General features: G+C 36.3%; 1 pseudogene; it reads left to right on the top strand.

Annotated features, from left to right (window-relative positions):
* The first annotated feature begins 1,179 nt into the window (after positions 1 to 1,179).
* On the top strand, positions 1,180 to 11,106 carry LOC143682183 (olfactory receptor 2G3-like; annotated as a pseudogene).
* The last annotated feature ends 1,327 nt before the right edge of the window (positions 11,107 to 12,433 follow it).

Here is a 12,433-nt window from a genome sequence, read left to right as displayed (position 1 = left end):
GGCATGACTCCCAGGGGTGTAAATCATCCTGTCAATGTGGGACAGAAATGCCAAGATGAGCCAGGACCTGGCATCAAGGGATTGAGAAAGCCTTTTGACAAAAAAGGGGAGAGAGAAATGAGACAAAATAAAGTTTCAATGGCTGAGAGACTGCAAACAGAATTGTGAGTTTATCCTGGAGGTTATTCTTATGCATTATATAGATATCCATTTTTAGTTTTTGATGTATTGGAGTGGCTGGAGGGAAGTACTTGATACTGATGAGCTGTGTTCCAGTGGCCTTGATTCTTGATGAAGATTGTATAAAGATATAAATTTTATAATGTGACTGTGGGATTGTTAAAATCTTGTATCTGTTGCTCCTTTTATTCAGGGCATGAACAGATGAGTAAAAAAAAGTGTGAATGAAAAATATATAAATAATAGGGGGTACAAAGGGTAAAATAAATTGGATAGATGTAAATACTAATGGTCAATGAAAGTAAGAGTAAGGGGTATGTATGGATGAGTTTTTTCTTTTTTCTTTGTACTTCTTTTTCTGGAGTGATACAAATGTTCTAAAAAAATTATCATGGTGATGATTACACAACTATGTGATGATATTGTGAGCCATTGGTTGTACACCGTGTATGGAATGCATGTGTGTGAAGTTTTATCAATAAAAATATTTTAAAAAAAAGAAATAGGTAGCATGTGGAAATCTATATATGATAATTTCAAGTTCTTTGAGAAGAATGTCTTTTTCTGAAAGAATCTGAACATTTAGCTCAAGAATTAAAAAATTTAAAGCCTTATTCTCTGTGTTTAGAATTAAATTTTACTTATGAAATATGAACATGATGGAACAAAATGATAATTTAATCCCTCACTGATTATTCCTAAAGATTCAATCAGATAACATTTTTGCAGCAGATTGACTTGAGGCACAGGTGATATTATCATACAAAAGAGTAAATAAAGTGGTATGGTGGAATATATTCTCCGCTTTTTTATTGTGCAGAATGTAACATGAGCTGATCAAGACATATTTTGTCTTTTCAAAGTTTTCTTAATGAAGTAACTGGTCTTTAACTAATGAGTATTTGTATGTGAGTTTTTTACCTTGTTTTTATCAAATATATCATTATTTATCTTGGCAAATGAGTGCATATCTGAGATAGTTTTCATATTCTTATGCCAATGTACCAGAGGTATATTCTTCATACCAGCTTTAAAAGAAAAGAAATACCATGTAAACAATCATAAACTAGTTTTTGAAGAATATTATAATACCATACTGCTTCCCTCTTTATTGAAACTAATGTTAGTTGACCATGGTCACTTTTTGATCAGATAATTAGTTGTAAAAAATACAATCAACCTTTTCTAAGAGATAGAGAAAACACAAAATATATTCCAATTATTTTCTTAACATGGTATTCACTTCTTTCCATATTTCTGTTCTTTAATTTCTGTTCTTTAATTTCACTGATCACTTATAATCTGTTTAGAATTTTATAGTTTCAGTATTCATTTCCTCTTGTCACTCTCACTAAGAGTATTGTATCGATGCTTACACTCTGAGGTGTTTTATTGTCCTTTAAGAAGATTATTTTCAATATTTGTCAGGAAATGAGGAATAAAGCATGAACCCATGAAGTAAAGAGGATTAGTTAAACTTTTATTAAAACAAAAATATTGATTTGAATAATGTCTTTGTTTAAGGAAACTTTTAAAAAATAATTATTTTCCCTTCTCAGTGAAGATCCACAAATTCTTCACCTAGAAGTTTACATCAACTAGTACCTCAATTATATTTCAAATAAGTAACTAAAAATATCTTCCCGAGTTGAGTTTTCAATGTCCATTTTTCTGTATTACTATAACAGGCTGATAGAGAACATAAATTTAACCTCTGCGAGAGATTTTGTTTTGCTTGGATTCTAAGATCAGCAACAATTGGTGGTAGCCCTTTTTGTGCAGTCATGATATCCTATCTTTTGACCCTCATTGGCAACACAGCAATCATCCTACTCTCTTGTGTGGACTCCAAACTCCACCCAGCTATATATTTTTTTCCTCACAAATCTCCCTTTTTTGCCCTCTCTCTCACTATCAGCATTGCCCCTCAGCTTTTGTGAAATTTGAAGTGACCAGCCAAGACCATCACATCCATTGGCTGTGTCATACAACTCTATGTGTACCTCTCATTTGGTTCCACTGAAAGTATTCTCATTACTACCATGGCATTACTATCATGGCATTTAGCCACTATGTGGCTGTGTGTAGACCTCTCAGTTATTCATCTGTCATGTACCCATTATTTTTCAGGGCTTAGCTGAAATAGTATGGCTTTATGGGGTGTGAAACACTCTCATCCAGAGCACCATCAAAACTTTGGCTTCCCTGATATAGGCAGCACTATCTCCACAACTTCCTGTGTGAGGTGCCCACCATGATCAAGCTAGCTTGTGTTGACTTCCATGTAGAGATCAGCTATTTGTGGCCACAATAGGGCTGCTCCTTCTTCCTACGACTTTGATATTGGTCTCCTGTGGATGCATTGTTCAAACAGTGATAAAAATTAGGTCAGGCCAAGCTTGGCACAAGGTTTTGGGGACCTGTGATTCCCATCTATTAGTGGTGTTCACTTCTGTGGGACCAACTCAGCCATTTACATTCACCTAAAGTGATCCTATGGCCATAGTCAGGGCAAGTTCCTCACACTCCCTTACACAGCTGTGACATCCACCCTCAACCTCCTCATATATACTCTGAGGATCAAGGATATAAAAGGAGCCCACAAGAGATTACTGAGGAAAGAGCTATGTGCCTAAGTGCAAATCAGGAGCAAGCTGACTTTCAATTCTAGAAATACATTTGAGAGATATAATATTAAATAACTACTCCAAAGTATATAAGTTGCATGTTATTTATCTCTCTGACTGCATGTATGTAAAATAAAACTAAGATGATCTGAAAATAGAAACACATTTAGATTCAACTTGTATAGTCCATGCAACTTCCTTTGAGAGTGTGTGTTTGTGAATAACAAATTTTTTTCATACACCCTCATAAGCCTACATGTATGAACAGAATTAAAATAGTGCTAAATTTTAACTAGAATAAAGATAAAAATATGTTAGTGTGAGTAAATTACTGTGGCATTTCTTTTTTTGCATGGGCAGGCACTAGGAATCGAACCCAGGTCTTTGGCATAGCAGGCGAGAACTCTGCCTGCTGAGCCACCATGGCCTGCCCTGTAGCATTTCTTTTGAAAAAGATCCTTGATGTAATGTTACTTCAAGCATTTTGTACACATTATCACAGTCCTTTCAAGAAGAAATACATGGCATCCAGTCATGATGGCCACACCGGCAATGTGGAGTCTGACTCCCAGGGGTGAGCCTGGCCCTGGCATCATGGTGTTGACAATGTCTTTCTGACCAAAATGGGAAAAATATTGTAACAAATAAGGAATGAGTGGCTGAGTGAGTTAAAATAGAGTTGAGAGGCTACACTTGAGGCTACTCTTAGTCAAGCGTCAGCTTGCAAACTCTAACCCAAACCATTCCTGCCACACTAAGGAACATCTAGGGGTTTATCTGAAAATCTACAATAGTTCCGTGTTCTATGGTTACTTTCCAGAAATCTACAACCTCCAGATGGGTTCCTAGGCCAGATAAGTCCTGAAACCCTATCCCATACTGTTGATGGCCCTTTCCAACATGAAAGACTTAGAATGGCTATAGCTCAAATACCTCTAAAGACTGGGAGAAAAAACAAAGGAGAAGATGGGGTTATATAGGAAAAATAGGATTCAACAAATGAGTATAAAAGCTGAATCATTAGATTGATACTTCTCTTAACCTTCAGTGTCTTAGAGCAGCTAGAATGAAAAATCTAAAACGTAGAACTGTAATCCATACCAAACTACAATTTCCTAGAAACACATGAACAAGATAAAAGTGACTTAAGAAGAAATAGAAGATATGAAGAAACCATCACAAGTAAAGAAATTCAGTCAGTCATCAAAAATCTTCCTACAAAGAAGAAAAATACAAAACAAAAAAATTCAAAATATGTGTATAGAATATTATAATAATTAATCAGAGATGAGTCTACTGCAAATACTCTGGAGGGGAAGATGTATATTTACTTATTTAAGAACAATCATATCTCCAGTTTCACTTAACTCAGGGTCATTTTAGAATTACCTTATATTTAATCATATTTGTCACTCTATTTTCTTTCCTTGGGGCTTTTGTAGTATATAAAATATGGATTTTGGAGCCAGACTGCCTGGGTTTGAATTTTTTCTCTTCTACTCCCTATTTGAGTTTTAAAATCTGCTTTTTACACAACCTGTATGTTCAAGAATGTTATAATTTTAGTGAGGATTAAATAAATTACTTTATGTATAATGCTTAAAAAATAGTGTCTGGCATTGATAAATGCTGAATAAGCCCCATAATTACTAAAATAATTTTCAGAAATAGTGTAGATCTTGAAATCTCCAAATTCTTCAGTCTTCCTCCATCATTTTCAAATCATTCTTCCTTTGTTGGTGCAAACTTATTTCTGTTCTTATTTCCTGGGAACATTGACACTAGTCACAACCCCTCTTCTCATCTTCACAACTCTTTGTATCATCAGCAATTTTCACAAGTACAAATTTGACCTTCTACTCTTTGCTCTAAAGCACTGGTTCTGGCTGGAGGCTTTTTGAGTCAAGAGTGCATGAGTTCAAAGCACGATTCTGTTGAGAACTAAATGACTATTTAGGGTACTCATGTACTTGAGTGGGCTATGTCAAGTCACACTTTCCTCTCCTGTACAAGTATGATAACTAGAGTTCCTAATTTACTTGAATGCTGTGAACATTAACTCTGCTAGTCCAGTAGAGTTTCATCCAAATTCTGTTATATATGAAGAACAACCACCCAACAATTGTTCTTCTATTACAATGCCATTTAAACAGTTCCAAGCCTCACTTAACTCAATGGGTCTTACCCATTTGGTGATTGCCCCCTTGTAGCATTAACCACTTCCAAGTTTCTTCCAATAACCTTCAAATATACCCAAATACCCACTTTCTTTCATAAAGCTATAAATCTAGACCTTCCGTATGTTTATGCCTACCTTACCTTCATATGAATATGAAACTCATATCTATAGTATCCCTCACCCATTCTCTCCAACCCAATCATATGATCACTGCCCTAATTCAGAACCTGTATCTTACTCTTAATCTAGTTTATAAACTTGTGGCCCTTGAACACAAATGGGTTTATGGGCACCTTTGCCTTGAAAAGCAGAATTTAATTGAATGATCATGATTAGCCTCCACCACGTAATATACACTCTGCTGTATGCAGAACTTGAAAGCTGGCTCAAGTTATCTTCAAGAAACTTTATGCTTCTTCTTGAAGTCCTGGTGAAATCTCATCTCTTCCACAATGTGTCCTGATGAACTTTACAAGCCACTTCCTGTTTTGCAATGCAATGTCATTTTCCATATCCCAGTAATTAACGCATGACCATGAGGACAATCCAAATACTGTTTTATAGTCAAAAGATAAATTCATGATAGGCAAAAACAGGACATATCTTTGAATAGTAAATAAGAATGAAATTATGAAGGAATTTTCTTCTGTTCCATTTGAAATTACCTTGGAGGTCTAAAAACATTTTTTGAACTTTCAAAGGCCCTGGACTCTAGAGTAAGACAACTCCAGGTTTTAAATCCCAGGACAAGCTATTTCCCCTATTGAAGATGAAGTTTCTAAATCTAGAGTGAGTGGAATATGGTTACTAACTGCACAGGGTGGGGAAGAGTAAGCGAAACACGCATGAGATACATATAGTAGAATAACAGACACCTAGAAACTCAGTGTACATTCATCTTTCCACATGTTAACAATGAGACTACTCATTGCATGCATTGAAAGAAAAGAAAAATAGCTATTTCTTTGACACATTCTGCCCATACCATGAGTGTTTTTTTTCTCACATTATATTGTCTGGTGTTACATCTTTATAATGTCTTAAAATTTTACTTTTCTGGTCATTTCAGATGGTAAAAGTGCACAGTACTACTAATAAAATGTTCTCATAACAGTAATACAAATGTTCACTCCAATTACCACTTAAGTTATAGTAAAAGAGTCTGTACTCCCCAATTTTAACCTGTTCCAAATGGACCCTGCATTGGTGAAATGAATGTTCTAAGTGTCTCCATTTCTCCACCTTTGGCATGTTCCTGCATGCATACAGCTTAATAAATGCAGTTTCTGAAGCTCTCAGTGTAAAACTCTGCATCCAGTGAAGGGAGAAGTTATACAGTAAGTATTACTCTACTCCACAACTAAAAACTCCAGCAGTCAATTCTTTTTTTATTTATATGATTCAAACAAGTATTATGAAATCAGTGGTCTTTGTTTCCCAAGTGCCCAGCAACACCTACTAAGTTCTCTAAATCATCCCCCTGATTAGATTTCATTTGACTTAAAGTGAAGAAAAAAAAAACCCACAACAGAATCTGTACCCAAGAAATCCTCCCTTCATTTCCAAATCTAATCTCAGCCATTCCTCATGCTAAATATGGGTAATCATATAAGGGCTGTCATGGTAAGCATTCGTGATATTCTCCTTGGAGCACAGTTCCCAGTGGAGCTTGAAACCACCTCCCAACACCCTTTAAAGGTTGGTGGAGTCTATGACTAGTTTGGCCAACGAAATGTGAGCAGAAGTGACCTTTGTTTATTCCCAGTCAGAATATTCAATTGCCAGTGTAAACATTTCTGTAGCTCTTTCCCTCTGCTACGACCTCTAGCCACATGAGGGATGGTGGAAACTTTGGCAGACTGTGATCCCGAGAAGAGACTTGGCCGAGCCCCTAGCTAAATAGATGAATAATGAACTAAGACATAAAATTGGTATGAAATAAATACTTGTTGTTTTAAGCCCTGGAGAGTTTTGTAGCTTTTGTTACTATAGCATATCCTACTTTGTCTGACAGTATCAAATATTTCTGATATAATCATCAAAGTAGTTGTCAATCCACTTTCATTGAAAGTCCTGCCTAAGTGCCTGACCATCTTCATTTGGAATCTGGATGTGGTTCTGAAGCACTGTTTCTTCTTGATCTTTGATATTTCAGCTGAAATAGACACTTCATCTCAGTTAAAAATCTTTTATGTTATTATGATGAAACAATTTGAATATTGATAATCTAAAGGGTGAATAGAAAGAGGAAAAGATATCAAGCAGGCAATGTACAAAACTAATACATTGATATACACTTATAAATTTAGCTCACTGCCCCTCCAAATCCAAAGCTTTTTATTCAACTGCATAAACTCTTATTGAAGAGTCAAGATATTTAAGAATGTCATTTTAGTAATAAAAAAGATAAATAAAGATGTTGTCTTTGTTTTCTTTACTTGAACCTTAAGCTAATTATTTAGAATCATGGGAAATATAGATATTAAAATTAAAGCAATCCAAAGGAAAATTGTATAACAGCTTTGATATAAGTGTAAGTTCATTCTAAAGACATCCAGATTTGTAAGGATTTTTTATAAGATCCAAATATACTGAAGGTCCAGGGAGCCATGAAAACGTTTGATTTCATATTTCAGTGCGTTCTGAATCAGTATACTTGCTCCCTATTCTTAAATTCTGTGAGGTTTTCTATAGCTTAATGCTTTACAAATTACTAATACTCTTATCTATACCACACAATTGTTTTTCCCAAGGGTATAACATTCATGTGGCAATTTTTATGTATATATGTATCAATGTGTGGATGGATGGATAGAGTTCAATGATTTATCTCTCACTATTTTAGCAGATAAGTAGAAAATGATGAAATGGAGATGAACAGGAGGAATAAGGGGAACTGGTAATTATTTTATAAAATAGAGAGTAAATCTATTGTGATATTCCATGTGCACATGCGTGTACTCATATATACAGGCACTGCTGTATCTGATACCTGTTGAAAATGTCATCATTCTTCCAAGTTTATATGGGAATTAATTCATTTAAAATTCATAGCAGCCCCATAAGGAAGATATTATTACCTCCTTTTAGAAATGGCCAAACTTAGGAATACATAGTTTCAGTAAATATTAATTTTTACCCAGTTGAACTAGGAATAAACTCATGTAGAATGCCTCCAGAAATGAGCGTGTGTGCTTCTGCCTGTGGGTGTAAGTAGAAACATAACAATGCACACATGTGAACATAGGTTATGGATGATCTAGTATGATTGTATTACGCCTAAAAATTTAGATCCTCAAAAGTGCACCCTTGGGTGCATGGGTGGGAGAATGCTCACCTACCATGTGGGAGACCTGGCTTCGATTCCTGACCCATGACCCTGCCACCCCCAAAAGTATATCTTTGATTTACATTTATAAGCTTCAAATATGTAGTAATTGTAATATAATGTTTTGTAAGTCAGAAAACTATTTGTTTTGCATATATATCACCTACTACTTTCTGTCTGTTGGAAACATCACGTCATCTAATCTTGGAATGCCCCCACCTACCCTCAAATCTGGGTTCATCGCTCAGCATGACTTAATGCACAGACAGACTGAATGGGCTAAGGAGAAAAAGGGGTGTTATTTAAACAAGTTGGAGGGGAGAGGGAAATTCCCAAATCTGACTTCTCTACTGATTTTTTATGTGGCTTTTATACACGTTAGAGACAAGAAAACTAATCACCTTGGGTAACAAATAACAAAGGTCTGGAGAACATCATTAATTTTTCATGTCAGTTATTGGCTACATCCTTTAGGATTATATGCTCTATGATACATGGTGCACAGTACTTTCAAGTCTAGGGTGATCGATGAGAGAATAAAAACAATAGTGATTAAAGTATAGCTTAATTGTTGTCTATCCATTATTGGTGTATGTTCTACATATTGCTCCTCTGTGAGACTCAAGCTTAGGTTCACAGCTTGCTTATAGCATTAAGTTTACTTTTAAAATTCTAATGCTATAATTTCTACCTTAAAATAATATCTATTTTCAATCTTTGGAATCAAGTCATACTTCATTCTGGCTACTACCTGCTGAATTGGGATGACATATTTGGGGTTGCTGTCTGGTGAAATTTTGACTCAAAATGCAGATATTGCTGTTTTAGTTCAGGGGAAAATGAATCACACTTGGCAGGATTTCAGGAACAAAAAAGGGTTTTACACACGTTTAAGGTATGAATTGAGTACATAGAGACAAGAGGCATTTAACAAGGACAAGAACAGATATGACAAGCAGGAAATTTGCAAGTCCAGTTTGAAGAAGCATTCATAACCATGACCCTATTCCTGAAGGTAGCCAACTAAATAGATCAAAAATTAAAATTATTAACCAGAGTAGACATAGTCTGAACTCAATCCTTCAGGTGAACTAGGGGAGAAAAGATGTTGTTAGATTCATTAGGAATACAGGTATAACATTCTGATCTGTTTTGACTATATCACAAATCCCCTTGTGAGGTGATAAGGATACCTAGGGCCATGCTGTTTTGTCATACTACTTTGCACATTAAAGCCATTTCTGCATTCACAAGAGTCATATTGTGATAGTGCCCTGACAACAGAGGTGTTTAAAGCATCTACCTTGGCAATTACATCTTCAACTTCTATAGATAGGACAAAACTGCAGCTATGTGATGATAGTAATGGAAACCAGAGCAAGCCCGTTGGGCTTGTAACAGGTATAAATAAGCTAGTGTTTGAGGGAACGTAGAATGAACTATTTCTTGAGCTCAAGGTAATTATAGAGTGCAGCATTCTATACATCCAGATAAATTAGATCCACAGATCCATTGGGTTCCTTTGGGGGTGACCTAATATATTCCAGGGCTCAGATTCCAGTTAATTCCAAACCAAAAACTAGCTCATAAAGTGATGGTTTGTTTATAATTGTCAAAGGAGACATGTCCCATTTTGTGTATCAAGTAAAAGATGTGTAATCAGGAATGATTTCTCTGTTCCCAACATATTGGAGCCTTCCATCTAAGTCTCCCATATCTTGGTGTACACTAAAATATTCTTTCAAAGAGTTGAGCATGTCCATCTTTTATTCTTCCAGTACAATTTTTTCTCTATCTAATTGATAGGGATATCATAGCACCGTTTCACTACTAGTTTTGGCAGAGGAAACAGGATGAACACCTGGATTACGTTATCTGGCCAGTGACTAGGATTGGCTCTGGTGATGTCATCAAAGGTTATCACACTGGGTACCTTCCACATCTCCATTATTAATGATTTTAGAGCTACACATCTATCCCCTATAAGAGGGATACCCACCATGGCAAGCTAGAGATTTTACAGGTGGGCTACTGGCAGCAAATCCAGAAGTGAGATAGGTTCATAGATATGACATATGACTGGACCCATCACCAGAAGAAATTTCTCTTTTGAGCTGTTACTAAAAGACACTTTAAGTCATGGAAAAATAGAAAAGAAGGAACATCATAACCAATCTCCCTGGGAAGACTTCTTAAGTGAATAATTTAGAACTTCCAGAGGTTATGTTCTGGATTAACAGGAAGACTCACTGTCACTGTGGATTTCTGGCTAACAAGATGGGTGTCTCCATTCAGGATGGTTGTGGCTTGACGCTGGTGTGATAGATTCAGGGCTTTATTCCCTACAAATTAAGAAAATAAGTAACAAATAACACTAAATGAGGCCCAACCCATTTAAGATTTAGTTGAGCTTGGGAATGCTAGTCCTATTGAGAGTAGAGCTAGACCCAATCTCCAGGTTTCTAATGGTATAAGGGGGTATCTGTAGAAACTAAAAATGATTAGAGGAATAATTATTAATTTCAGTCAGAATAGTATCTAAAGATTTTACATATTAAATGGAATATTCTGAGCTGGGATACATGTTACCTGCATAACCAACCTTTTGAAATGGACTTCTCGATGTCTTTTCATAAGGGCTTAAACCTAACCTGCTTTGGGGTGATACTCTTTGTTAGGCATGGAGTTTTTAAGGATTCCACATGAGACAGCAAATTAAAGATTAACAGATTTACTGAAGGAATAAAACAGGGAGGAAGTTGGTGGGAAAGCAAAAGGGAGAGAGCAGGTAGGAGACTGAAACTGGCTCCTGTCTGGGGAGCCAGCAGGAAGAAAGAGAAAATGGCTCCCATACTTTGTTCTTGGAGCTGTGTTTTAAAGGGACAGTGGTGCTGGGAGGAGAAGGTACCCACTAGGTGGTGTGTTGTTTCCTGATTGAATGGGGACTTGTAATAGGTTTATATCTGGATCTTTGGACCTGCCAAGGATGCTGAGGAGGGGGCCTGAGGGGGCTCTGCATCAAGAGTTCCTTTTGATCTTAAAATTTTCTTTCTGAGACCTAACACTCTTATCTTCTGAGAGGCAACAGGGAAAGCTTTATCCATTTTAATGAACTTCCAAGCATATTTTTTGGTCACACTATCTTTTAAAATTTGATTCACATGTTCTGCTTTCCCTATCGACTGTAGCCTGAAGTAAGACTGTAGGTGACAGTTAATGCCTAAGAGTCCTCAGAGATCCTTAACAATCCTTGCCATGAAAGGTGATCTGTTGTCCCTTTAAAAAGAAATCAGAAGTCCAAGTCTAGAAGTAATTTCTTTAGACAAACATTTAAAAATTTCTTGTGACTTTTTGGTCCAACAAGGAAAAGCTTCTATCCATCAGGTAAAAGTGTCCTCTAATACTACAAATATCTGAAGTTTCCAGGGACTTTTACCATTTCTGTAAAATCTATTTGCCAGTTCTCTTCACCACTGTTTTCATGTGTTAATGCTGCCAGAAATGCAATATACCAAAAATGGGTTGGCTTTTATAGAGGGAATTTATTAAGTTACAGATTTACAGTTCTAAGGCCATAAAAATATCCAAACTAGAGCTTCCAGAGAAAGATACCTTGACTCAAGCAAGGCTGATCTGGGAAGGCACATGGCTGGTATCTGTTGGTCCTTTGGCTTCTGGTTTCAAACAACTTCCCTAGGGGTACTTTCTTTCTGCATGTCTGAAGGTCTCTTTCTGTGTTAGCTCTGAGTTTTTCCAACATGATTCAACCTTAAAGGACTCCAGTAAACAGATTAAGATCCACCTTCATTGGACAGACACACATCTGCATGGAAACCACCTAATCAAAAGGTCCCACCTATGTTGGGTGGGGTCACACCTCCATGGAAAGAACTTAATCAAAAGATCGTACTCAATAATAGGTCTGCCCAACGAGATTGGATTAGGGATTAAAACATGGCTGTTCTGGGGTACACAATATCCTCAAACCAGTGCAATCGCCTAAACTTCTCTACTATCCATGGATTGATATCCTTCACAGTGGACAATGGCTAATTCTCTAGGATGCATTACTGCATCTAACAATTCTAAAATTAGATACACATGAATTATGTCCTTGTT

Source organism: Tamandua tetradactyla, chromosome 5, assembly GCF_023851605.1.
Source record: "Tamandua tetradactyla isolate mTamTet1 chromosome 5, mTamTet1.pri, whole genome shotgun sequence".
In the NCBI taxonomy this organism is placed as follows: Eukaryota; Metazoa; Chordata; class Mammalia; order Pilosa; family Myrmecophagidae; genus Tamandua; species Tamandua tetradactyla.
The sequence above is the reverse complement of the archived record's forward strand: the minus strand, read 5'-3'. Positions and strand labels throughout refer to the sequence as shown.